This window comes from Dunckerocampus dactyliophorus, chromosome 6 (assembly GCF_027744805.1).
Source record: "Dunckerocampus dactyliophorus isolate RoL2022-P2 chromosome 6, RoL_Ddac_1.1, whole genome shotgun sequence".
Taxonomy (NCBI): domain Eukaryota; kingdom Metazoa; phylum Chordata; class Actinopteri; order Syngnathiformes; family Syngnathidae; genus Dunckerocampus; species Dunckerocampus dactyliophorus.
In genome coordinates, this window is record NC_072824.1 from 6,834,547 (window position 1) to 6,844,196 (window position 9,650).

Below are 9,650 nucleotides of genomic sequence, written 5' to 3' on the forward strand. Positions count from 1 at the left end.
CCAAGTCCGTGTTGGAAAGGAGCTCGGAAAGGGGTGGAGTGCCATCTCCGGGTTGGGGATGAGATCCTGCCCTACGTGGAGGAGTTTAAGTACCTTGGGGTCTTGTTCACGAGTGGGCAAAGGATGGAATTTGAGATCGACAGGAGGATTGGTGCGGTGTCTGCAGTGATGCAGACTCTTCATCGGTCCACTGTGGTGAAGAGAGAGATGAGCCGAAAGGCAAAGCTCTCAATTTACCAGTCGATCTACATTCCTACTCTCAACTATGGTCATGTGCTTTGGGTAGTGACCAAAAGGACAAGATCGTGGCTACAAGCGGTCAAAATGAGTTTTCTCCTTAGGGTGGCCGGGCTCTCCCTGAGCCATAAGGTGAGAAGCGCTGTCATCTGGGCGAAGCTCGGAGTATAACCGCTGCTCCTCCACATTGAAAGGAGCCAGATGAGGTGACTTGGGCATCTGGTCAGGATGCCACCCTGGGGAGGTGTTCAGGGCACGTCCAACCGGTAAGACGCCAGGACACGTTGGAGAGACTATGTCTCTCAACTGGCCTGGGGAACTGTTGGAGATGAAATTCTCCACAACCTACTAAAGGTCAAAGGACCACTTTGGAAATTAAGCCAATTTCACCTCCCCCTTACGTGTCCATTAATCTCCAGTTATGAGAAGGAAAGAAGACTCACACACCAAATTAGATTTACAAAATGTATTGAAAAATAAGTCAGACCGAATATCTTATTAGTTCTACGAATCCTCAGAACCTGTCTCATGCACCTGTTTCCTGCCACTCTGGCAGAGATTATAGCAGCATAGCACAAGTATGACAAAAACGTTTTATCAAGTGAGTGCTTTCATGTTGTTGTTGTTTTTTTCAAACCTTTGTTTTGTCATGAGCACTACAATACATCACAGCATATCATCGCAATGTCCATGTATCATTTAAACATACACCGAGTAGATACCATAAATTTTGGTGCATAAGCCACACCCACTAAATTTAGAGGAAAAACAGACTTGTCCATATATAAGCTGCACCGCACTATAAGCCACACATCTCCATGTCATAAAATAGCATATTGTGGCACACACAAGTCTGTGAGGACCAGGCACCTCTTTATTTGAATGGAGCCAATTATGAGCTATGAAAAAACTCACAAATTGTCAACCCATTGCAAATTACTCCGTATAACAATCATCTTACAAAGAACGCTAAACTCATCACACAGCAACTTAACACTCAAAAGGTACTTAGGAAATATACAAGTACCAACATGACTTTTTTTTTGCAAAGCATTTCATTGGAGACAAGTCGCATAGAAAATGGATGGATGGAATTCTACCTCTGTCCACCAGAGGGAGCCAGAACAGCCAATAGGGAGGCTGACATCATTGCAGGGCTCCGGCAGGCACCAATGAATGCTTTGCTCAGATGCACTGTATTATGGGAAAACTTTAAAGTAGTTGTTTTTCAACTCATATTGGTACTTGTTTTGTATATTTCCTATGTACCTTTTGAGTATTAAGTTGCTGTGTGATGAATTTAGTGTTCTTTGTAAGATGACGAGAGTCAGACTGTTATATTGAGTCATGCCCTCCTGCGATTTCCAGTGGGTTGACAAGCTCGTTGTGAGTTCACTGAAAGCTCATGAGTGGCTCCTGCCAAAGAAAGACCTACCGTTTCCTCACCGACTCAAGCAGCACAGTATTTAAACGATTAGTACTAATTCTGAAGTAAAGGAGATGTCACAAGATTAGAACTTTGCCATGAATTAGCTGCACTGCTGTATAAGCCGCAGGGTTAAAAGTTTATGAAAAAGGTAAAAAAGAATTTACGGTAGTTAGTATGCCGCTGCTCGAATCTGCCAGTTAAAGAAGCTGTGAGTGATTGACAGTGACGCCATCCTCCCTTCATCGCAGCGTCCACGATGCTCCGCCCACCTCCTCATTCCAGTCCGACCTGACACTGAGGACAGTTCTGAGGAGGAGCGTCTCACAGTTTCATCACTGAGCCAAAATGCTCCTGGTAGGTGGTCTGAGCGGGTACGTTTGGATAGGGCCCGGTCAGCACTTTCAGGACGCGCACATCAAAATCTCCCAGGTAGCCACCACTCTCAGTCTTTGGAGGCAGGAAGGAAGAAGCACTGGCACAAAGACAAGAAATCACCTGCTGACATGTTGGACTTCACTTCATGCCAACGTGTGGCTTCAGAGCTCAGTTCACTGTAAAGCACTTTGGGTATCTTGAAAAGCACTACAGTACATAAATCCAATCCATTATTATTACTGGAGCTGATGCGCTCAGAATGTGTCTGTGTATAATGGAATAATCCCACCCACACGCTTACCCACAATGCCTTGAGTGGCTCCCATGGACTCTGCCCAGCTGTCCAGGATACAGTCCATTAACATCCCTTCCCTGGCGTGATGCTCTGAAAAAGTTTAGCATGAAGAAAAAGTAATCACATTGATGTTCAGGAGACAGAACGGATGGCTCATTTTGGAAGGTCTCCTCACATCAACGTGGTGATGCCATTTAGATGTTTGGAGTCTTCAGACGCTCTGAACTCGTGCAGCCTCAGAGCCACACCAGGACCCGCCATCTGATGGATGCATGGAACGCGTTAGACTCATCTGGATAGACCACGCGTGTCCAAACTTCTTCCAGCAAGGGTAAAAATGAAAGGATGCAAGAGCCACTTTGGTATTTTGTAAATATGCTAGTACAGTAAATTATCTATATTTCAAGAAAAAATCTGCATCTCAGATTTGTGATGTAGGTGGAAAAGTGTTTTATTAGTATCATCTATGTTAGTGTGTTGGGTTTTAGTTGCATTTTCCAAATATTTAAACTTTCCTTTAGTAAATTTTCTTCTCGTAATTATGGCTTTATTTTCATAATGTTTTGACTTTATTCTCGTGTCAATTGTAGCATTTCCCCCAACTTTTTTTTTCAAAAATTACAATTTTATTTGTTGTTTGGTTTGTCCCACATATTAACACTTTTTAAAAAACGTTTATTTTCTTTAATATTTCAACTCTAGGTTACTAAAATTACATTATTTTTACTCATAATATTACAAGGTTATTCTCGTAAAAGTTTTTTTTCTTGTTAGAATACAACTTTTTTATCTTAATAGTTTGACTTTGTTCTGGTCAAATTACAGCTCATTTTTTTTTCTATTTTTACTCTTGGTTTTTCTTGCATTTTCCAAATATTTCAACTTTCTTGTCATGTTCCGTGTTTGTCGCTCTGCTGTCGCCTGTCTACCATTTGTTGCAGTGCACTGCTGGTCCTGCAGAGACGGAGCTGCCGGTGCACACCTACACGCAATCACTCACCTGGTCTTCTTATGCATGGCAGCAGGACTTATTCGGTGCTAGAGCCGTACCTCAGACTTCACCTACTCTTTGCTCAAACCTGCCTCGTGTTGTTACTAGCTCTGTGAAGCATCTCTCTGACCACCTGTACCTGCCTGTACTGAGAGTTATTTTCCCTGCTTGGTGTCTCCAGCAGTGCAGTTTTCTGTTGTACCTTTTGCATAGGATCGCTCCCTGCTTGGTTTTTCAGCAGTGTCCTGAGTTCTTCCCATACTAGTATTTTTCCTGTCAGACCAACTGATCTTTGTATTTTTCCATTTTGGCCCTGTTCTTAGCTTTGGACTCTGTTTACATGCATTTTTCTTTGTATGTGTTTTTTTACTGCCTACAGGGACTCTTTTTGTATTAAACCTTCTGTTCAATATTGGATTGTGTCGTCTCTGCCTTTGGGAACCAATCACTGACTTACGCCAGCCACCTCACAGCAGTGACATTTCTTCGGTAACACTTTACAATAAGGTATACAAAATTACAGTAGTTAATGAGGAACAAACCTACATAACCCTAACCACTACTCATTAGTTACTCATTAGTTCTTCATGAGTCCCTCAGTAACTACTATATTTTTGTGTACCTTATTGTAAAGTGTGACCATTTCTTCTATAGTAAATTTTCTTCTCGTAATTATGACTTTATTTTCACAATATTAAGACTTCATTCCCGTATCTTATAGCATGTATAGAATTTTCCCCAACATAATTTTTCAAAAATTACATTTTAATTTATTTGTTTCTCATAACACTGCCACTTTTAAAAAAAAAATTAAATCTATTTTCTTTAATATTTTAATTCTAGGGCCGCACGGTGGTCTAGTGGTCAGCATGTTGGCCACACAGTCACAGTCTGGAGATCGGGAAGACGTTGGGCATTTCTTCGTGGAGTTTGCATGTTCTCTCTGTGCGTGGGTTTTCTCCGAGTACTCTGGTTTCCACCCACATTCCAAAAACATTCATGTTAGGTTCATTGGAGACTCTAAATGTAATAGTATGAATGTGAGTGTGAATGGTTGTTTGTCTATATGTGGCTGGCTGATTGGCTGGCGACCAGTTCAGGGTGTCAGCTGGGATAGGCTCCAGTATGCCCCCGCGACCCTAATGAGGAGAAGTGGTATAGAAAATGGATGCATGGATTTCAAATCTAGGCTACTCAAATTACATTCTTTTTCCACATAATATTAAGATTTTATTCTGGTAAGGGTTTTTTCTTACTAAAATGCCATTTATTTTCTCCAAATAGTTTGACTACAGCTATTTTTTTCCCCATTTTTACTGTTTTTCTTGCATTTTCCTAATATTTCAACTTTCTTCTAGTAAATTTCTTCTTATAATTATGACTTTATTTCCAGAATAGGCATGTTAGTTACTTCAGGACTAAACTTGATCACAAAAGATCTTTTTGTTTTTAATCCTCATAAAACTGAAGCAAAGGAGTGAAGTTACTTCCTGGTTTGACATGATAACAGCCAATCAGCATTGATCAGTATCTTTACAATGTTTTATTTAGCCAGGGAAACTCCAACACACTAACACTCACATTAAAAGTTTCACACACAGACATACAATACACATAATCTCCTTGGTGGAGGTAATAGATGGTTTTCTCTGCCATAGAGTATAGTCAAGATTGTTAAATGTTCTTGTTAAACTTCTCACCTGGATTTTATGTGTCTTCTTCTTGTCCTGCTCTGTCGTCCTGTGGCCTCTGTAGGGGATAGATGGAGGAGAGAGAAACCGAATACTGACATAAGAGAGCAAGCTGACGCTAGTGTGGTTTCCATTACTTTGCAGGACATTGTGTTGGTTTACGTGTAGTGCTGAACCAAACCAAATGTAATCTGGACCACTGCGAAAGTGGCTCAACAAGCCCGGGCTGGTGGTACAGATGCAGCTCAACAAAACCTAAGTTCCCCAAACAAAGTTAAATGGCACTGCAACGGTGGTTATCAACTTACTTTGTCAACACACATGTTCTCGGCTTTGTGCTCAGTGAGCGTTCACATAAAAGGGGGCGTTTGACGTCATGTTATTCTACTTCCGCTCTAAAGCGAAGCGATCCCAGACAGTGTATGTTACACAAGATCCATCCATCTGTTTTCTATGCCACTTCTCCTCATTAGGGTCGCGGGGGTATGCTGGAGCCTATCCCAGCTGACTTTGGGCGAGAGGCGATGTACACCCTGGACTGGTCGCCCTGGACTGGTCGCAGGGCACATAGAGACAAACAACCATTCACACTCACATTCATACCTATGGACAATTTAGAGTCGCCAATTAACCTAACATGCATGTTTTTGGAATGTGGGAGGAAACCGGAGTACCCGGAGAAAACCCACGCACAAGGAGAACATGCAAACTCCACACAGAAATGCCCAAGGGAGAATCAAATCCAGGTCTTCTCCAGACTGTTACTGTGTGGCCAACATGCTAACCACCAGACCACCGTGCGGCCCATTTTACACAAGATGAGCAAGTAATTATTATGGAGCGTTATGAGGAGTTGAAAAAGATTATGAGTGCCAAAAGCAACACTGTCACCGCCAGTAGAGCGAGGGAGGACTGCTGGCAGAATAATGCTGAGCGTGAACACTGATTATTATACTAACCATACCCCACCAGTCTTTTCATTTATCAACGCTCAACATTAACACTTATACATTTAAAAATAAATACATTCGAACAACGACTGCCTTTTTTCATCTTTGAAATATGTCTATTGTTTTCAAATTGTACTGCTCTCAATAATAAAATCCTATATCTCGTTGTGACCACGAGGTGGCAGTGTTGGCAATGGGCAATTTAGAGTCACCAGTTAACCTAACATGCATACTTTTGGACGTGTGGGAGGAAATCGGAGAAAACCCAGGAACACACGGGAAAACATGCAAACTCCACACAGAGTTGCCCAACGAAGATTCAAAGCCGGATCTTCCAGATCTCCTGACTGTGTGGCCAAGAGGCTAACCAAAAGGCCACCGTGCGGCCCGCGACGTTTTTCCTTTGTGACACTAATTTCATTTTTGTTAGAACAAAGAAGTGTTTTGTTGCAGTGGATTGATGCCTCAGAGTGCTTATTCCTCCAGCAAATATTTTAATATAAGAAGACTAACAGGCTGAGTTTCTCACACACGGACTGTTGTGACATATACATCTGCTAACATTGGCTGAGTTAATACTTCATATTGCATTTTATTCCTCATGCACGGCTCAAAAAGTGTGTATTCTCTCGGCTGAAAATCCATATCCCCTATCGAGAATTTCATCAGAGAATGCTAGCAAATCAGTGTGATCTCAAAGTAGCCACTCCCGTTGTAGTGCTGCCCGAATTGTTCTTGCTCCCAGGTCCACCGGGTTCTCAGTAAATGGCGATGCTATCTCCGAATGAGTTACACAGTGAAAGAGCGGCGCTTTCATGGCTCATTTTAATCTGAAAGCCTGGACATCATGTGGTCAGGACCAGGTTATGTATTTAGCCTAAGTTACCATGGTGATATACTTGCTTTAAAAGAGAGCTACCTTTGTTGAAAAGCCAAGCCCGGCTTTACACTCAACACACCTCGCTAACCCACTAAACTTATTTCTCAGTATACCCCCTGTCATGAGTTAGAGTGCTGCTCTGCTGCCATCTTATGGTCTCTTGTCGCAGCGCACCTGCCCACCTTGGGGAGGAGCTCAGACACACCTGTTTTCAATCTTCGTTGGACTACTTTAGCTCTGCTTCCATGTTCAGTGATTGCCGGATTGTTTTCCCATGTTCACCTGTTCCATGCTCCTGTCCTCTCTTATATGCCTTCCCTTGTTTCTGGCCTCGTCTAGTTCCTGTAAGTACTACTCCTGCAAGTTCCTGTCAGCCTTTTTGCTGCAGTCTGTTTGTTGCTATTTTCAAGTTCTCGCTCCTGCGCAGTTTTCCATTGCAGTGAAGTTTTTGTTACCATTTTCTGCTACTTTTTCAGCAGCTACCTTAGTTAGCATTTTTGTATTTTTCTGTTTCCCCTGCCGGTTCGTTGTGCAGCGCCTTTAGTTACTATAGTGTCATATTTTTGTATTGGAATAAACTTTCGTAAACCTACACCGGTGTCTTCTCTGCATCTTGGAATCCGGTTACCGGCTGTGTGCCACCCCGTGACACCCCCCAGGTCTCATGTGAACCTGGTCTGAACACTGAAGGTCTGTGAAGACGTTCAATTGGTCGTCCTCGTGACTTTAGTTTGTATTTGTATTTGTACTTTATTTATCCCACAGCGGAGAAATTCACTTGTTACAGCAGCAAGCAAGATACGCAAGTAAAGAATACATATTGACTACAACATGGTTCAGGTGGTGCAGGTGTTGTAGAGCCTGACAGCGGTCGGTATGAAGGACCTGCGGAACCTCTCCTTCTTACACCGTGGGTGTAACAGTCTGCTGCTGAAGGAGCTGCTAAGGGAAACAGCAGTGTCATGTAGCGGGTGAGAGGTGTTGTCCATGATGGACGTCATCTTAGCCAACATCCTTCTCTCCCCCACTTCCTCCACGGAGTCCAGAGGACCGTCCAGGACAGAGCTCGCTCTCCTGATCAGCCTATTGATCCTGTTCCTGTCCCTGTCCGTGCTGCCCCCTCTCCAGCAGCCCACAGCATAGAAGATGGCTGAGGCCACCACAGAGTCATAAAAGGTCCGTAAAAGAGTCCTGCACACACCAAAGGACCTCAGTCTCCTCAGCAGGTGGAGGCGACTCTGGCCCTTCTTGTAGAGGGCGTGGGTGTTGACGGACCAGTCTAGTTTGTTGTTAAGGTGAACACCCAGGAATTTGTAGCTGTCTACCAACTCTATGTCCGCTCCCTGGATGTTCACCGGTGTGAAGTGGGATGTTTTCCTCTGGAAGTTAATGATCATCTCCTTTGTCTTGCTGGTGTTGAGTTGCAGCTGGTTAAGCTCACTCCAGCTGACAAAGTACCTGATGACCGTCCTGTATTCCAGATCATTCCCCTCTGAAACACAACCCACAATGGCTGTGTCATCGGAGAACTTCTGGATGTGACACTGTGTGTGAAGTCCGAGGTGTAGAGGGTGAAGAGGAAAGGGGAGAGCACCGTACCCTGAGGGGCACCTGTGCTGCAGAGTACCATGTCAGACACAGTGACGGAGCCTCACATACTGTGGTCTGTTGGTGAGGTAGTCTATAACCCATGCAGTCAGGTGTTGGTCTACTCCCACACTCTCCATCTTCACTCTGAGTAGTGACGGCTGGATGGTGTTAAAGGCACTGGAGAAGTCAAAAAACATGACCCTCACAGTGCTAACGCTGTCCTCCAGGTGTAGCAGTGATCTGTGCAGCAGGTAGATCCACTCCGATCCGAGGCCGGTAAGGAAACTGCAGGGGGTCCAGCTGAGTGCCCACCAGGGGTCGTAGGTGCTGCAGGATAATCCTCTCCATGGTCTTCATCAGGTGAGATGTCAAGGTAACAGGCCTGAAGTGGTTAGGCTCCTTGGGACGCGGTTTGAAACTCAACGACTGCTTAAAAACAGCGGCCATGATTCTTGGAGGGTTTGTGACGGCACATAACTCCATCCATTTTCTATCCTGCTTATCCTCATTAGGGGGTATGCTGGAGCCTATCCCAGCTGACTTTGGGCGAGAGGCGTGGTACACCCTGGACTGGTCGCCAGCCAATGGCAGGGCACATATAGACAAACAACCATTCACACTCACATTCATACCTATGGACAATTTAGAGTCGCCAATTCACCTAACATGTATGTTTTGGAATGCGGGAGGAAACCAGAGTATCCGGAGAAAACCCACGCATGCACAGGGAGAACACGCAAGCTCCACACAGAGATGTCCAACGAAGATTTGAACCAGGTCTTCCCGATCTCCTGACTGTGTTGCCAACGTGCTGAAACCGTGCAGCCCCACATAATTATTATGAAAGTAAATTGATAGTTCAACCTCCAGCTTAGGTGTTTCACAGTTACAAAAACTGTGGAGCAGAAAGGAAGAGACAAAAATATTAGTTTTGGATTTATTCTGCTTCAACAGAGAAATTAGGAGCCTGTTGCAGGGTTTCCCTGACTGACCCTTGAGCACAGTGACACCTACTGATGTGATGAATACATGGCAGTTACATTACAAGAACTGAAATCCTATTAAAACAGCAACATGTTAGTTTGAAAATCTATGGGGGGGTGTCGGATTTTAAATCACTTTTCAAACGGGCTTTTTTTTCCTGAACCTCTGCACAAGTCAATGGCAGTTCATAATACACAAACATAGTAGTCATGAACCACGTGACCTCAG